Genomic DNA, 11,950 nt, shown 5'->3' on the forward strand with positions numbered 1-11,950 from the left:
TGGCCAATACAATATCATAGGCCCTTAGAAGAAGAAATAGTCTGCTTAGGTCATGCTCTACTCATTATGCACATCTGCAACTTCAATTATGCATAACATGTTAGCATACAGGGAACTATATAGATTAAATATCCCCACCAGAAATTATCACCATAAGAAAGGAAAGTTTGCTTTCTGATTCCAATACTAAATAGAGACCAAGAAAGCAAGAGTAAGTACAAAGGACTCTTCCTACTTAAATGGTACAGTGCCTTTATTAAATATGCAGTAGGTCTAAGACAATAGTATCTACTTTCCAAATTTTATAAAATATTAAAATGCATTTTTTTAAACATTCAGGCATTGATTTTTTTTTTTTTTTTGGAGAGATTTTTTCACTGTATGGCGCATGCGCTTGCCAGACAGACAGAGAGAGACATAGAGACAGAAAGTGAGAAATCACCCCCCGGGGGGATGGTCACGCCGCAATCCCTTCTCCTCCATTCTCCTCTCGGGATCTTGGGTACTCACGCACACGCGCCCGGCGTGAGTTTTAAGCCACCAGGTCCGGGACACGAACCGCGGTTGACTACGTGGGAGTCCAGCGACATAGCCATTACGCTAACTGCTGGTTCCCTTAAAATGCATTTTTCTAACTCAAATTTTATTAATAAAAGAAACATTTCAGCATAATTTTTTTTTTAGGTTTTTGCCATAGGGCACATCCACTGACCAAAAAAAGACAGAGGGAAAACAAGAAATCACTTTCCAGGGACTATGGCCACATTGCAATCCTTTCTTCATCCTCCTCCTAGGATTTAGGTGTGATTTTCAAACCACCATGTCCTAGCCTCGAACCATGGTCTACCATGTGGGAGTCCAGCACCTTAACCAATATGCCACCTGTTGGCCTTTCAACATAATATTTTCAAATAATTTTTGAATGTTGGTGTTGATATTATCCAAATAATACAAATTTACTATGTGGATTAAGACAAATGGAACCTATTTGGGGAAGAAAAAAAAACTGAAATGCTCATTTACCTCCTGGAAAATAACTGAAAAGCAATAATGTTCAAAGAGAAGTAAGGTTATAGTAGTAGGAAATTAGATGAGATTACAATATGATTAAAAAGATCAAAAAGGCATGGGGCTAGCTGGTGGCATAGTGGTTAAGGCACCAGATCCCACAAGGCTGACTAAGCATTTGGCATCATTGACCCAGAGACTTGAGAGACAATAGCAGGTATGTGTATGTGCATGCCCTAAATCTCAAGAGAAGAATGGAGGAGAAGAGACTGCAGTATGGCCATCCCCCCTGAGCGGTGATTTCTCTCTCTCTCTCTCTCTCTCTCTCTCTCTCTCTGTCAAGTGCATGAACACTATGGCAAAAATAAAATAATAAATAAAATAAAATAAACAAACAGAAAGGCAAGTATATGAATATGAAGTCTTTGTTCAAGAGGAATAGGATGTAGTTTTTTCAAACAATGACTGACTATAGGGGAGATGGCCAGGCTGCAATCTCTTCTCCATTCCATTCTCCTAAGATTTGGGGCATGCATGCACACATGTCCAGAGTGAATTTCAAGCCACCAGGTCCAGGACTCAAACCATGGTGGGCCATGTGGGAATTCAGCACCTTAACCATCACATTATCTACTGGCTCCAAAGTAGTCCAAAAAAAAAATTTTTTTTTTTTGGAGAGGTTTTTGCTATAAGGTGTGTGCGCTTGCCAGAAACACAGAGAGAGACAGAGATAGAAAGCAAGTAATCACCCCTCCAGGGGGAATAGCGATGCTAAAATCCCTTCTCTATTCTCCTCTCAGGATCTTGGGCACACATGCACACACACCCAGTGTGAGTTTAAGCCACCGGGTCCAGGACTCAAACCGCAGTTGACTACACAGGAGTCCAGCGACATAGCCATATGTCAACTGCTGGTCCCATGCAGTCAAAATTTTAAAGTGTGTAATTAAGTGCAACTTTGTTGTCATCCAACTCTCTATAATATACCATTTACCTGAATTTGAGTACATATTGAAACTCCTGCTAAGAATATTTAGTTATCAGAATTATCAACAAGAGACAGTTATTGCTCATTAATTGCTTTCTCTTGCTGAAACATTTGTAGAAATGGAGTTGTTAGGACAGAAAGTCATAGTTACCTCTATTACATTAATCTTGACAAGTTGGATTATATTTTAACAGACTCCTTCTCTTAATAATTCTGTCAGGGATATATAATATAATTCACAGCTATTCATTAGGTAAGAAAAGGTATTAACTATATATTACAGTAAAAAGTAGTTCTCAGGTCCAGCTGTGGTGGCACAGGTGGCTGGGCACTGCTGCATGACACTAGATCCACAAGGGATGCCCAGTTTCATATCCTGGACCAACCTAGACATACATGGTGCATGCTTCTATTCCAAACGAACAGGGATGTGGGGGTAAGAGGATCATGGCACAGTGAGATGCTGTCAAGAATCTCTCTCTCTCTTCCTCTCTCTCTCGCTCTCCTCTCTCCTCTCTCCTCTCTGCTCTCTCCTCTCTCTCTCTCTCTCTCTCTCTCTTCATCTCTCTCACTCTCATTCTTCCTCTCTCTCATTTTAAAAAAGTAGCCTTTATTTATGATATGTTTACACTTTATTCAAGGAAAACAGATTTCACTCTTTCAGAAATCACAAGAGTTCCATTTTAGGTCCACAGGAACATAGTAAGACTCTAAAAGAAAAGATATAGTGTTGATGTTTTTGCTTTCAAAGTAATCATTTCTGAGTTTATTTGATATATATGAAAATTATATCTTTATATCATATCATTAATATGTTCTAACTGAGCTCTTCCATCCAGTCCATGGTAGATCTAAAACTGCCTCAAGCCCTCTGTTGATAGAAAAGAGTCCTATTGGCACAATTTGGGGTGACACTAAAATAATATAGTCTAGTTAATATAATATATATTACCATATATTTTTAAATGAATTATAATAAATTCACTACTATTATAATATCTTCAACTAATTTTTTTGTGTTTGTTTTAGTTTTTTAATTGACATATTAATTGTACATATTTATGAGTATCAATATGATCTTCAGCACTAGAATACAATGTATAGTAATTAAATCAGGGTATTGGCATATCTGTCATTTCAACTGCTTGTCATTACTTTGTGTTGGGAACATTCAAAATCCTCTTTTCTTAGCTACTCTGATATATAGTAAATTGTTAACTATAGTTACCATATTCTTTTCTTGCTACTTTTATAATTATTGATTCATTTAATCCTCCCAATAACCCTATTGAGTAATTGTTAACATCTCAATTTACACATGAGGATTTGAGATTTAACAAGGCTAAGCAAATTCTCAACAGTCACACAGCTAATTAGTGTCTTAGCCAGAATTGAGAGATATACAAACCAATTTAATGCACATTCTGTGGCATTTTATGCAGAAACTAAATGAAAACAATCTATTTTGACCTCTCCATCATAATGATAATGCTATCGATCATCTTTAGGCAATTGATATGTAGGTAGATATTTATGTCGTATATTAAAGTTTTAAGTAACCCTGTTCTCCTCTGGTTTCACTTTTCATGTAATTCAGTGGGATTTCAGATTTAATTTTTTTTTAATTTTTTAAAGAGATTCAAGGTATGCGATATTCATTTATATTTTTAAAGTTTCCATTACTTTGATCACTTTAAGTAAAGAATTTCTGGGTTCATTTTATGAATGGCACTAGCATTTGAATAAAGAAATGTGAGGTATAATTGATATAAACTCAACTTCCTTGTGAATGAGATTTCTGGCCTTGAACCTTTCTGACAGGGTTAGCAAAATGGCACTATTCTATTTTTTTTTTTTTTTTGAGAGGTTTTCACTATAGGGCATGTGCGCTCGCCAGACAGAGAGAGATAGAGAGATAGAAAGCGAGAAATCACCCCCCAGGGGAAGATGGCCACGCCACAATCCCTTCTCCTCCATTCTCCTCTTGGGATCTTGGGCACGCACGCACACGCACCTGGCGTGAGTTTTAAGCCACAGGGTCTGGGACTCAAACCGCATTCAGCTACATGGGAGTCCAGCGACATAGCCATTACGCTAACAGCTGGTCCCAAAATGGCACTATTCTCACTGGATAATTCTCTGTTCTATGAGATGGTCTAGTGTATTTTAGAATGTTTAGCAACATCCTCGGCCTCGACCCTCTAGATGCCAATAGCACCTCCTCTTCCAGGGTCATGAAAACTGAAAATGCCTCCAGAAGTTACCATAATAAATGTCCTCTTAGGGGCAAAATCACTTTCCATTGAGAATTAAATTTTATGACAATTATCACTGAGGAAAAACAAAACAGATAAGAAGGCCAGCAGGTGGCATAGCGATTATGGCATTGGACACCCAAAGGGTCAACTGCAGGTCAAGTCCTAGACCTGACATCTCGAAAATCATGCCAGGTACATGTGCATGCATGCCCAAAATCCCAGGAGGAGAATGGAGGAAAAGGGACTGGTAGCGGCCATCCTCCTGGTGGTGGGAGGGTGGATTTCTCACTTTCCCTCTCTCCGTCTCTCTCTCCTCTCTGACGAGTGCTCATTCCCTATGGCTAAAACATTAAAGAGAGAGAGAGAGAGAGAGCAGATAAGAATCCCTTGGGGAAGTTTCAGTCAACACAGAAAAAAAGTAGAATAATGAACATTGCTTTTCTGACTAACTTAAAGATTTCAGAATTGCCTATTGAATGAAAAGAGTTTTGAATTTGTCATTATAAACTCAGTGTATTTTAGTCAATTTCATTAAAATTTGGAAAATTTTGTTAAATAAATTTTATATTAATGATAAAAGCCATGAAAATAAGAAGAAATCACCATGTATTTGTTGTTTTAAAAGTGATTACTGTTATAAATAACATACTCACTTGTGGTTGTACATTGCACAGATTTCTCCCACCTTGTGTTCCTGTGGGTTGGATTCCACACTTGGCCTAAGAAACTATTTTCTCACTAGATTAAATATTGTGAAATAAAAGGAAAATATGTAAATATAAAATGCCCCAAAGCAAAAAATTAATTTTCAACACAGATGGGTTTCAGGAGGTTTAATGCCAAAGATTTAAAAAATCTTGTGCCAGGGGGTACGTCGTTTGCAACTGAAAGAAAATATTTCCTGTGTTGTCGTCACAGAATGATGAGTTTCATTCCCAAAGCAGCTATTCGAAGGGTCATAGAAATAAAGTGAAAAACATTAAATATATCATTCCTTTTAGCCTCAACCATATCATTAACTCAATCTTGTCCTGCCCCTCAAAACTGAAAAAAGGAGTAGTAAGTAGGAAGGTGGATAAAATGCTTTAAGATGTGTTTATTTTTTTTGTCCCCAAACAGAAATTAATCACAAAAGCATAATTCTGAAGTTTTTATTCACTGACAACTTTATATGAAGTCAACAGGAGTTGAAATTAAATAATGGCTAGCTCAATTCCCATTCCATATGGTGAACTGATACCAGTGAAGTTCTCTACATTTAGCCAAAGCAAACCTTCTGATTATCATCCAACAGTGTATTTTCTCACATCTTTCTTTTGTCGATAAGTAAGCACTGGAGAGTATGGCAGAGTCAGGCTACCTGTTTAATAAAAGAATCAATCATGGCCTTCCAAAAGCTGACAGTCTACAGAAGATAGAGATATAAAGAACTGACAGAAATACATAATTGTATTTTCCTTCTTGAACATAAATACACACTCCATCAATGTTAAATCAATGTTGAACTAAACTGAGATAAGTTGCATGAGTTAGAAAACAGACCAAGTTATTCTAGAAAGACTTACACCCACATAAAATAAAGTTGCAAAGAACCTCAGATTCTTCAAATCCTCTCAAGGAATGCTTCAGAAAACCTCGAGAAATTCCATTTGGCTATTCAAAATGTGTGGCATGAACTAACAGTTAAAGAGCAAAGAGGAGTAAACTGAGAAAGCATCATATTCACAGCTTCCATACATTCCAGAATTTCTGCAATAGTCTATTATCTCCATAAATTTACTTGAATTTCTCTCAGTTTTGGTAAATAAATTTCGTTAAAAATAAGCACATTATTGTGAATGTAAGTACCAAGGCAAGTCGCCATTTGTAGCTTTGCCTTCGGTTCCAACGATTCTGTGTGTAAATGTCCTTTTATAACTTAGTTTGTAGTTGGACTTAAACAGAGTAGTTTTGGAGGAGCTGTTTCTTTATAAATGTTCAACAGTCCCACTGTAGTCACATGGCTGATCTGGTATACTGTTTACAAATGAGAATATATAAAATGAAAAAGTTTATGGCTGAACTCACAGGCTATAGTATACCTTGTAAAAAGTTACTTTGATGACTGTGGTTTCTTCAGCTTACTGAAAGAGCAACACCCTTTGGAATCTAAATGATTCCAACATGCTTAAGCCACTTTATTCCTAATCTAAATAAAGATTTACTATTTTGTACTAATTGGTTTCAAAAAAATCTAATGACAATGATATTTAATATTGAAGTTATACATACATAATTATTTTTCAAAACTAGGTAAGGGAGTGTTGTGTGCTATGTTATAACAAAATACATTTATTTATTTTAGAGGCACATTATTTCAGACATAAAAATTACTCTAAAAAAAGTTTGGTCAGTTCATGCAAAAAAGCAGCCTTGTGTATATATACCTGAAAGAACTTCTCTCTAGGGAGAGAAGCATTATGCAAATGATAGACAAGAAACTCTAGCAATGTAATATTATTAAGCAATAAAATCTACTTCTCTTCACAGAAAATACATTTAAAATGTACAAAATACCTTGTTAATATCTTTTTTTAAATGACACAAGTACTGTATACTATTTCATAGAAAATCATCATAGAAATTTACATTTAAGGGACCAGCAGGCTATGTCAAGGGACTCCCATGGAGTCGACCGCGGTTCGAGTCCCAGACCCAGTGGCTTAAACTCATGCTGGGTGCGTGTGCATGCGCACCCAAGATCCTGAGAGGAGAATGGAGGAGAAGAGATTGCAGTGTGGCCGTCCCCCCAGGGGGTGATTTCTCGCTTTCTGTCTCTCTGTCTCTCTCTTTCTGGCGAGCACGTGCGCCGTATAGCAATAACCTCTCAAAAAAAAAAAAAGAAATTTACATTTAAAGTGAGATTAAATTAGAAGTTGGAAGCATCATAATTATATTACTCAGTTTACTCTGACCCTACAAATGTTTATTTTTTATTTTTTTAATTTTTTTTTGAAGAGGTTTTTGCTATAGGGCGCATGCGCTCGCCAGACAGACAGAGAAAGACAGAGAGATAGAAAGTGAGAAATCACCCCCCAGAGGGGATGGCCATGCCACAATCCCTTCTCCTCCATTCTCCTCTCGGGATCTTCGGCACGCACGCACACGCGCCTGGCATGAGTTTAAGCCACTGGGTCCAGGACTCAAACTGCGGTCGACTACATGGGAGTCCAGTGACATAGCCATTACACTAACTGCTGGTCCCAAAATGTTTATTTTTTTAACTTATTTTTTTTCTTTTTTTTTGTGCTCGCCAGAGAGACAGACAGAAAGCGAGAAATCACCCCCTAGGGGGGATGACCATGCTGCAGTCCCTTCTCCTCCATTCTCCTCTAGGGATCTTGGGCATGAACACACACGTGTCCGGCGTGAGTTTAAGCCACCGGGTCCAGGACTCAAATCGCGGTCAACTACATGGGAGTCCAGCGACACAGCCATTACACTAACTGCTGGTCCCAATTTTTTAACTTAGTTTTTAAACTATTTTTATTTTCACAAACCATGTTGAGATTTATATTTAAAATGTGTATAATAAAGTCTGAGATGTTTACCATGGTAGCCACTTCTCACACTTACATTTAAATTTAAATTAATAAAAAATGAATAAAATTTTAAATTTAGTTGCTTCATCATAGTAGCCATATTTCAAGTGCTCAATAGTTAGAAAACCATCATCACAGACACTTCTATGTGCAATGCTGCTGTTTATAGCATAGGTAGTAATATGAGAAGTATGTATATCTTGAAAAACTAAAAAATTTGAGAGAATTTACAGTTTTCTCACTTGTGGCATATTCAACTTTCAAAGAAAAGGCACTTCTGACACCAACCAGACTTATCAGATTATGCAACATTTCCATCAGTCATTTTAATTAGGACTAGAAAATGTTAAATTAAGACTTTTCTATTTCATACATCTTTGAAAATAAACTTCTAAATTTGTTTGACCAGCTATCCACCAATCCAAAGACAAAGATCATTATATATACTTTTTCTTATTGCTTCACCATTTTTGTCATGCTATATTTAGTTATAACTTCACTTGAAAACTTAGGAGTGAGAATGGTGTATCAGTCATCATTCTCCAGAGAACTAAGCCAATAGGAGATTAGATATAACTATATACGGTTACAAATGTGTACCTATATACTTACTTTTACTTATCTCTCTGTGAGATTATTTTTTAAAGTACATAGCTCATAGAATTGTGCGCTATAATATGTCCAACAGGTTGGAAAGACAAGCAAGAGTTGATTCTGTAGTCCTTAGGAAGAGTTTCTTCCTCTCCAGAGAACCTTAGTTTTTGCTCTTAATACCTTCAACTCTTCAGATTAGATCTACTGGCATTATTGGGGGGTAATCTCCTTACTTAAAGTGAATGGATCACATATATTGGCCACATTTACAAAATTTTCATAGAAACACCTAGATTAGTGTTAGGCCCACCTAAGTTGACACATAAAATTAACCATCACAGATGGTAATGAGGTAATTTAACTTTTCTGAAATGAGACTAGGGTAGGAGGGAGGATTCTTTCCATGACCAATATGGGTCCAGGTCTCTCTAACAGTTTCTGTCCACTTCAAACATGGGTGAAAGACTATACATCCCCTGGGCTGATAATGATGTAGACAAATGATTCTCCACTGACTTGATTAAGTGAGTACATTGTAAGAGCTTCCTTTCTTTCTATTGGTGGATTGGGAAATTGTCTGCAGTTTTCTGACTTCATCTTGGGAGTGTTTACAGAAGAGTGGTAAGTTAAGATTTATTGTCTTTTGCCAAAATTCAGTGAAAATAATACTAAACCCCTGTGCCCTGCCCTCTCTTTCCCCAGACTGATACTTCATTCCTATAATCATTGACCTTCTTTCTCTCAGCCTCCTTTCCTTTTGCCACTGCTCTAATTTCATTTTAGTTTAAGTGTTCAACCGTAGATCTATTTGCTAAATTAATTTTTTTGTTCAAAATAAACATTTTAGATTAAAGGCTACAATTTTGCACATTTAAAACTATTCCAAATTAAGATAAAATCTTGGGAAAATATTACTATAACAATTCCACATATACTCTCAACTTGCAGTTTAAGAATATATATTCTGTATTTCTTATTGATATTCATTTAATATTTATTTTTAGTTTTGAATAAAGCAAGAGAGAAACAGAATATTCTTGTACATCTTTTCCCTAAACCAACTGTAGAAGCCTATTCTAAAATGTATATACATATATATAAACTTAAATGGGAGGATGTTAAAGAATTTACTTTGCAATAAGATCCTGTGGTAACATGGAGAATCATACATGGAAAGGATTCTAGGTTATGTGCTTTGAAAATTCCAAATAAGAATGGTAAAATTTACAACTTGGCACAACGATTGCATTATAAGATAAAAGATGGATAGTGGATAAATACAAGGTTGTAATCATTCACTGAGAAGGCCCTTGCTGACACCATAAAACATGAGAGCACAGCTTGAACAGCTTTTGTATGTTGGGAGACTCCCAAGAATGATTTGCAGCCACTTGCTTTATCCATTGTTGCACTTGATATATAAAGGGCATGTTTTTTAAGCCCTTCCAATAACCTCTGAAAAGCTTTTTTTTAAAACTATGTGGGGAAGTGAGTGGATTACTTCGAATATTCATTTTGAAACTTGGTATTATGAGATGAGGGTATTGGTTTATTCAGCAAATGATATTAAGGGTTGTGTTGGACATAACTTTTGTTGGAGATACAGAAATGACACATAGTCCTGCCCTCAAGGAGCTTACAGTGATTTCAGTGCGATTGCCCTTACTTTATATCAAAGTGACACCAAAAAGGATTGACAAATCATTTGATATTGTCCCTGTATATCCATAGCTACAACAAACTTTTCAAGTGAAATTTTTATTTTGGAATAATTTTACATTTACAGAAAAAATAAAAAGTTCGAGTAGAGGGGCCAATAGGTGGCATTATGGTTAAGGCACTGAAATCCCACATGGCTGAACATGGCTGGAGTTCTGGACCTAGCAGCTTGAAAATCACACCAGGTGCATATACGTGTGTGCCCAAAATCCCAAGAGGAAAATGGAGGAGAAGAGATTGTGGTATGGCCAGTCCCCCTTTGGGTGCAGTGATTTCTTACTTTCTTTCTGTCACTGTCTCTCTTCTCTCTTTGGTGAGCACATGTGTCCTATGGCAAAAACCTAAGAAAAAAAAGTTAATGTAGAGAAATGATTATTTTTTTATGATGATGGTTAATTTTATGTGTCAATTTGACTGGACCATGGGGTAAACAAGACATTTGGTCAAATATTATTCTGAATGTGTTTGTGAATGTATTTCTGGATGAGACCAACATTTGATTCAGTAGAAAGAGTAAAGAAAATTGTCTTTCCTAATGTAGTGGGGTCCCATAAAATCAGTCGAAGGCTTTAATACAACAAAAAGGATGGCCTTCCTAAATGTAAGAAAGAATTTCTTCCTTTATTGAGCTGGGACATTGTTTTATATTCCTGTCTTCAGGTTCAGGCCAGAACTACTCTATTGGCTCTCCTGGGTATTCAACTTGCCAAAGATACATCTTGGAACATCTCCTCCTCCATAATTGCATGAGTATGTGGGTGTGCATTTGTGTGTTGTATGTATGTGTGTGTGTATGTCGGTGCATGTAGACAGATAGATAATCTAATGATTTCGTTGTTTTCTGGAGAAACCTAATGAATACACAAGAATTCCCATATATCCCTCACACAGGTACACCCAGTTTCACATTCCCATAATAATCATTTCTTCGTTACTAAGATGCATTTGCCAAACTTTCAAAAAACAAATTTCAGGGCCAGCAGGTGGCATGGTAGTTAAGGGCACTGGACTCTCACATGGCCAACCACAGTTTAAGTCCCAAATCTGGCGGGTTGCTCTCTCTCTCTCTCTTTCTCTCTCTCCTTCTTCTTCTTATTTTCCCCTTATTATTCTCTGATCAAATTTAAAAATAAATAAACAAGTAAATAAATATTTAAAATATATATATATCACTTCATAATTATTAACTAAACTACAGACTCGATCAATCCTGACTTTTTTTCTGCCCATGATCCCTCAAGGATACCACATTGAATTTAGTTGCTGCTGTGGTTTGAAAGATGGTGTTTCCTCCAAAATTCATATTGAAACTTAATCCTCAATATTAAGAGGTGTGGTCTTTGGGAAGTGATTAAATCATGAGGCTCTTCCCTTATGTATAGGGTTAGCACCCTTATAAAAGTGCTTGGGGTTGAAGAGAGTGCCCTCTTGCTCTTCCATTCATTCTGCCATGCAAAGAAACAGGATTTCCCCCTTTAAGGGCATGCTTCTCTTGGAAGTAGAGAATACCCCTCAATACAAACCAATCCTGTTGACATCTCAACCTCAGACTTCCAAGCCTCCACAACTGTGAGAAATAAATTTCTATTAGTAATGATTTACCCAGTCTCACATATTTTGTTAAAGTAATGCAAATGGACCAAGATAGTCACCATGTCCCCTTAGTCTCCTCTGATCTGTGATATTTGATTAGAATCTTTCTTTGTTTTGGATGACATTAGCTACTTTGAGAAGGACTGGTTATGTATTTTGAACAATTCATTCTAGTTTGTATTTATAATGTTTTTCTCATGATTAGACTA

The sequence above is a fragment of the Tupaia chinensis genome, unplaced genomic scaffold (assembly GCF_000334495.1).
Source record: "Tupaia chinensis unplaced genomic scaffold, TupChi_1.0 Scaffold143996_1, whole genome shotgun sequence".
NCBI lineage: Eukaryota > Metazoa > Chordata > Mammalia > Scandentia > Tupaiidae > Tupaia > Tupaia belangeri.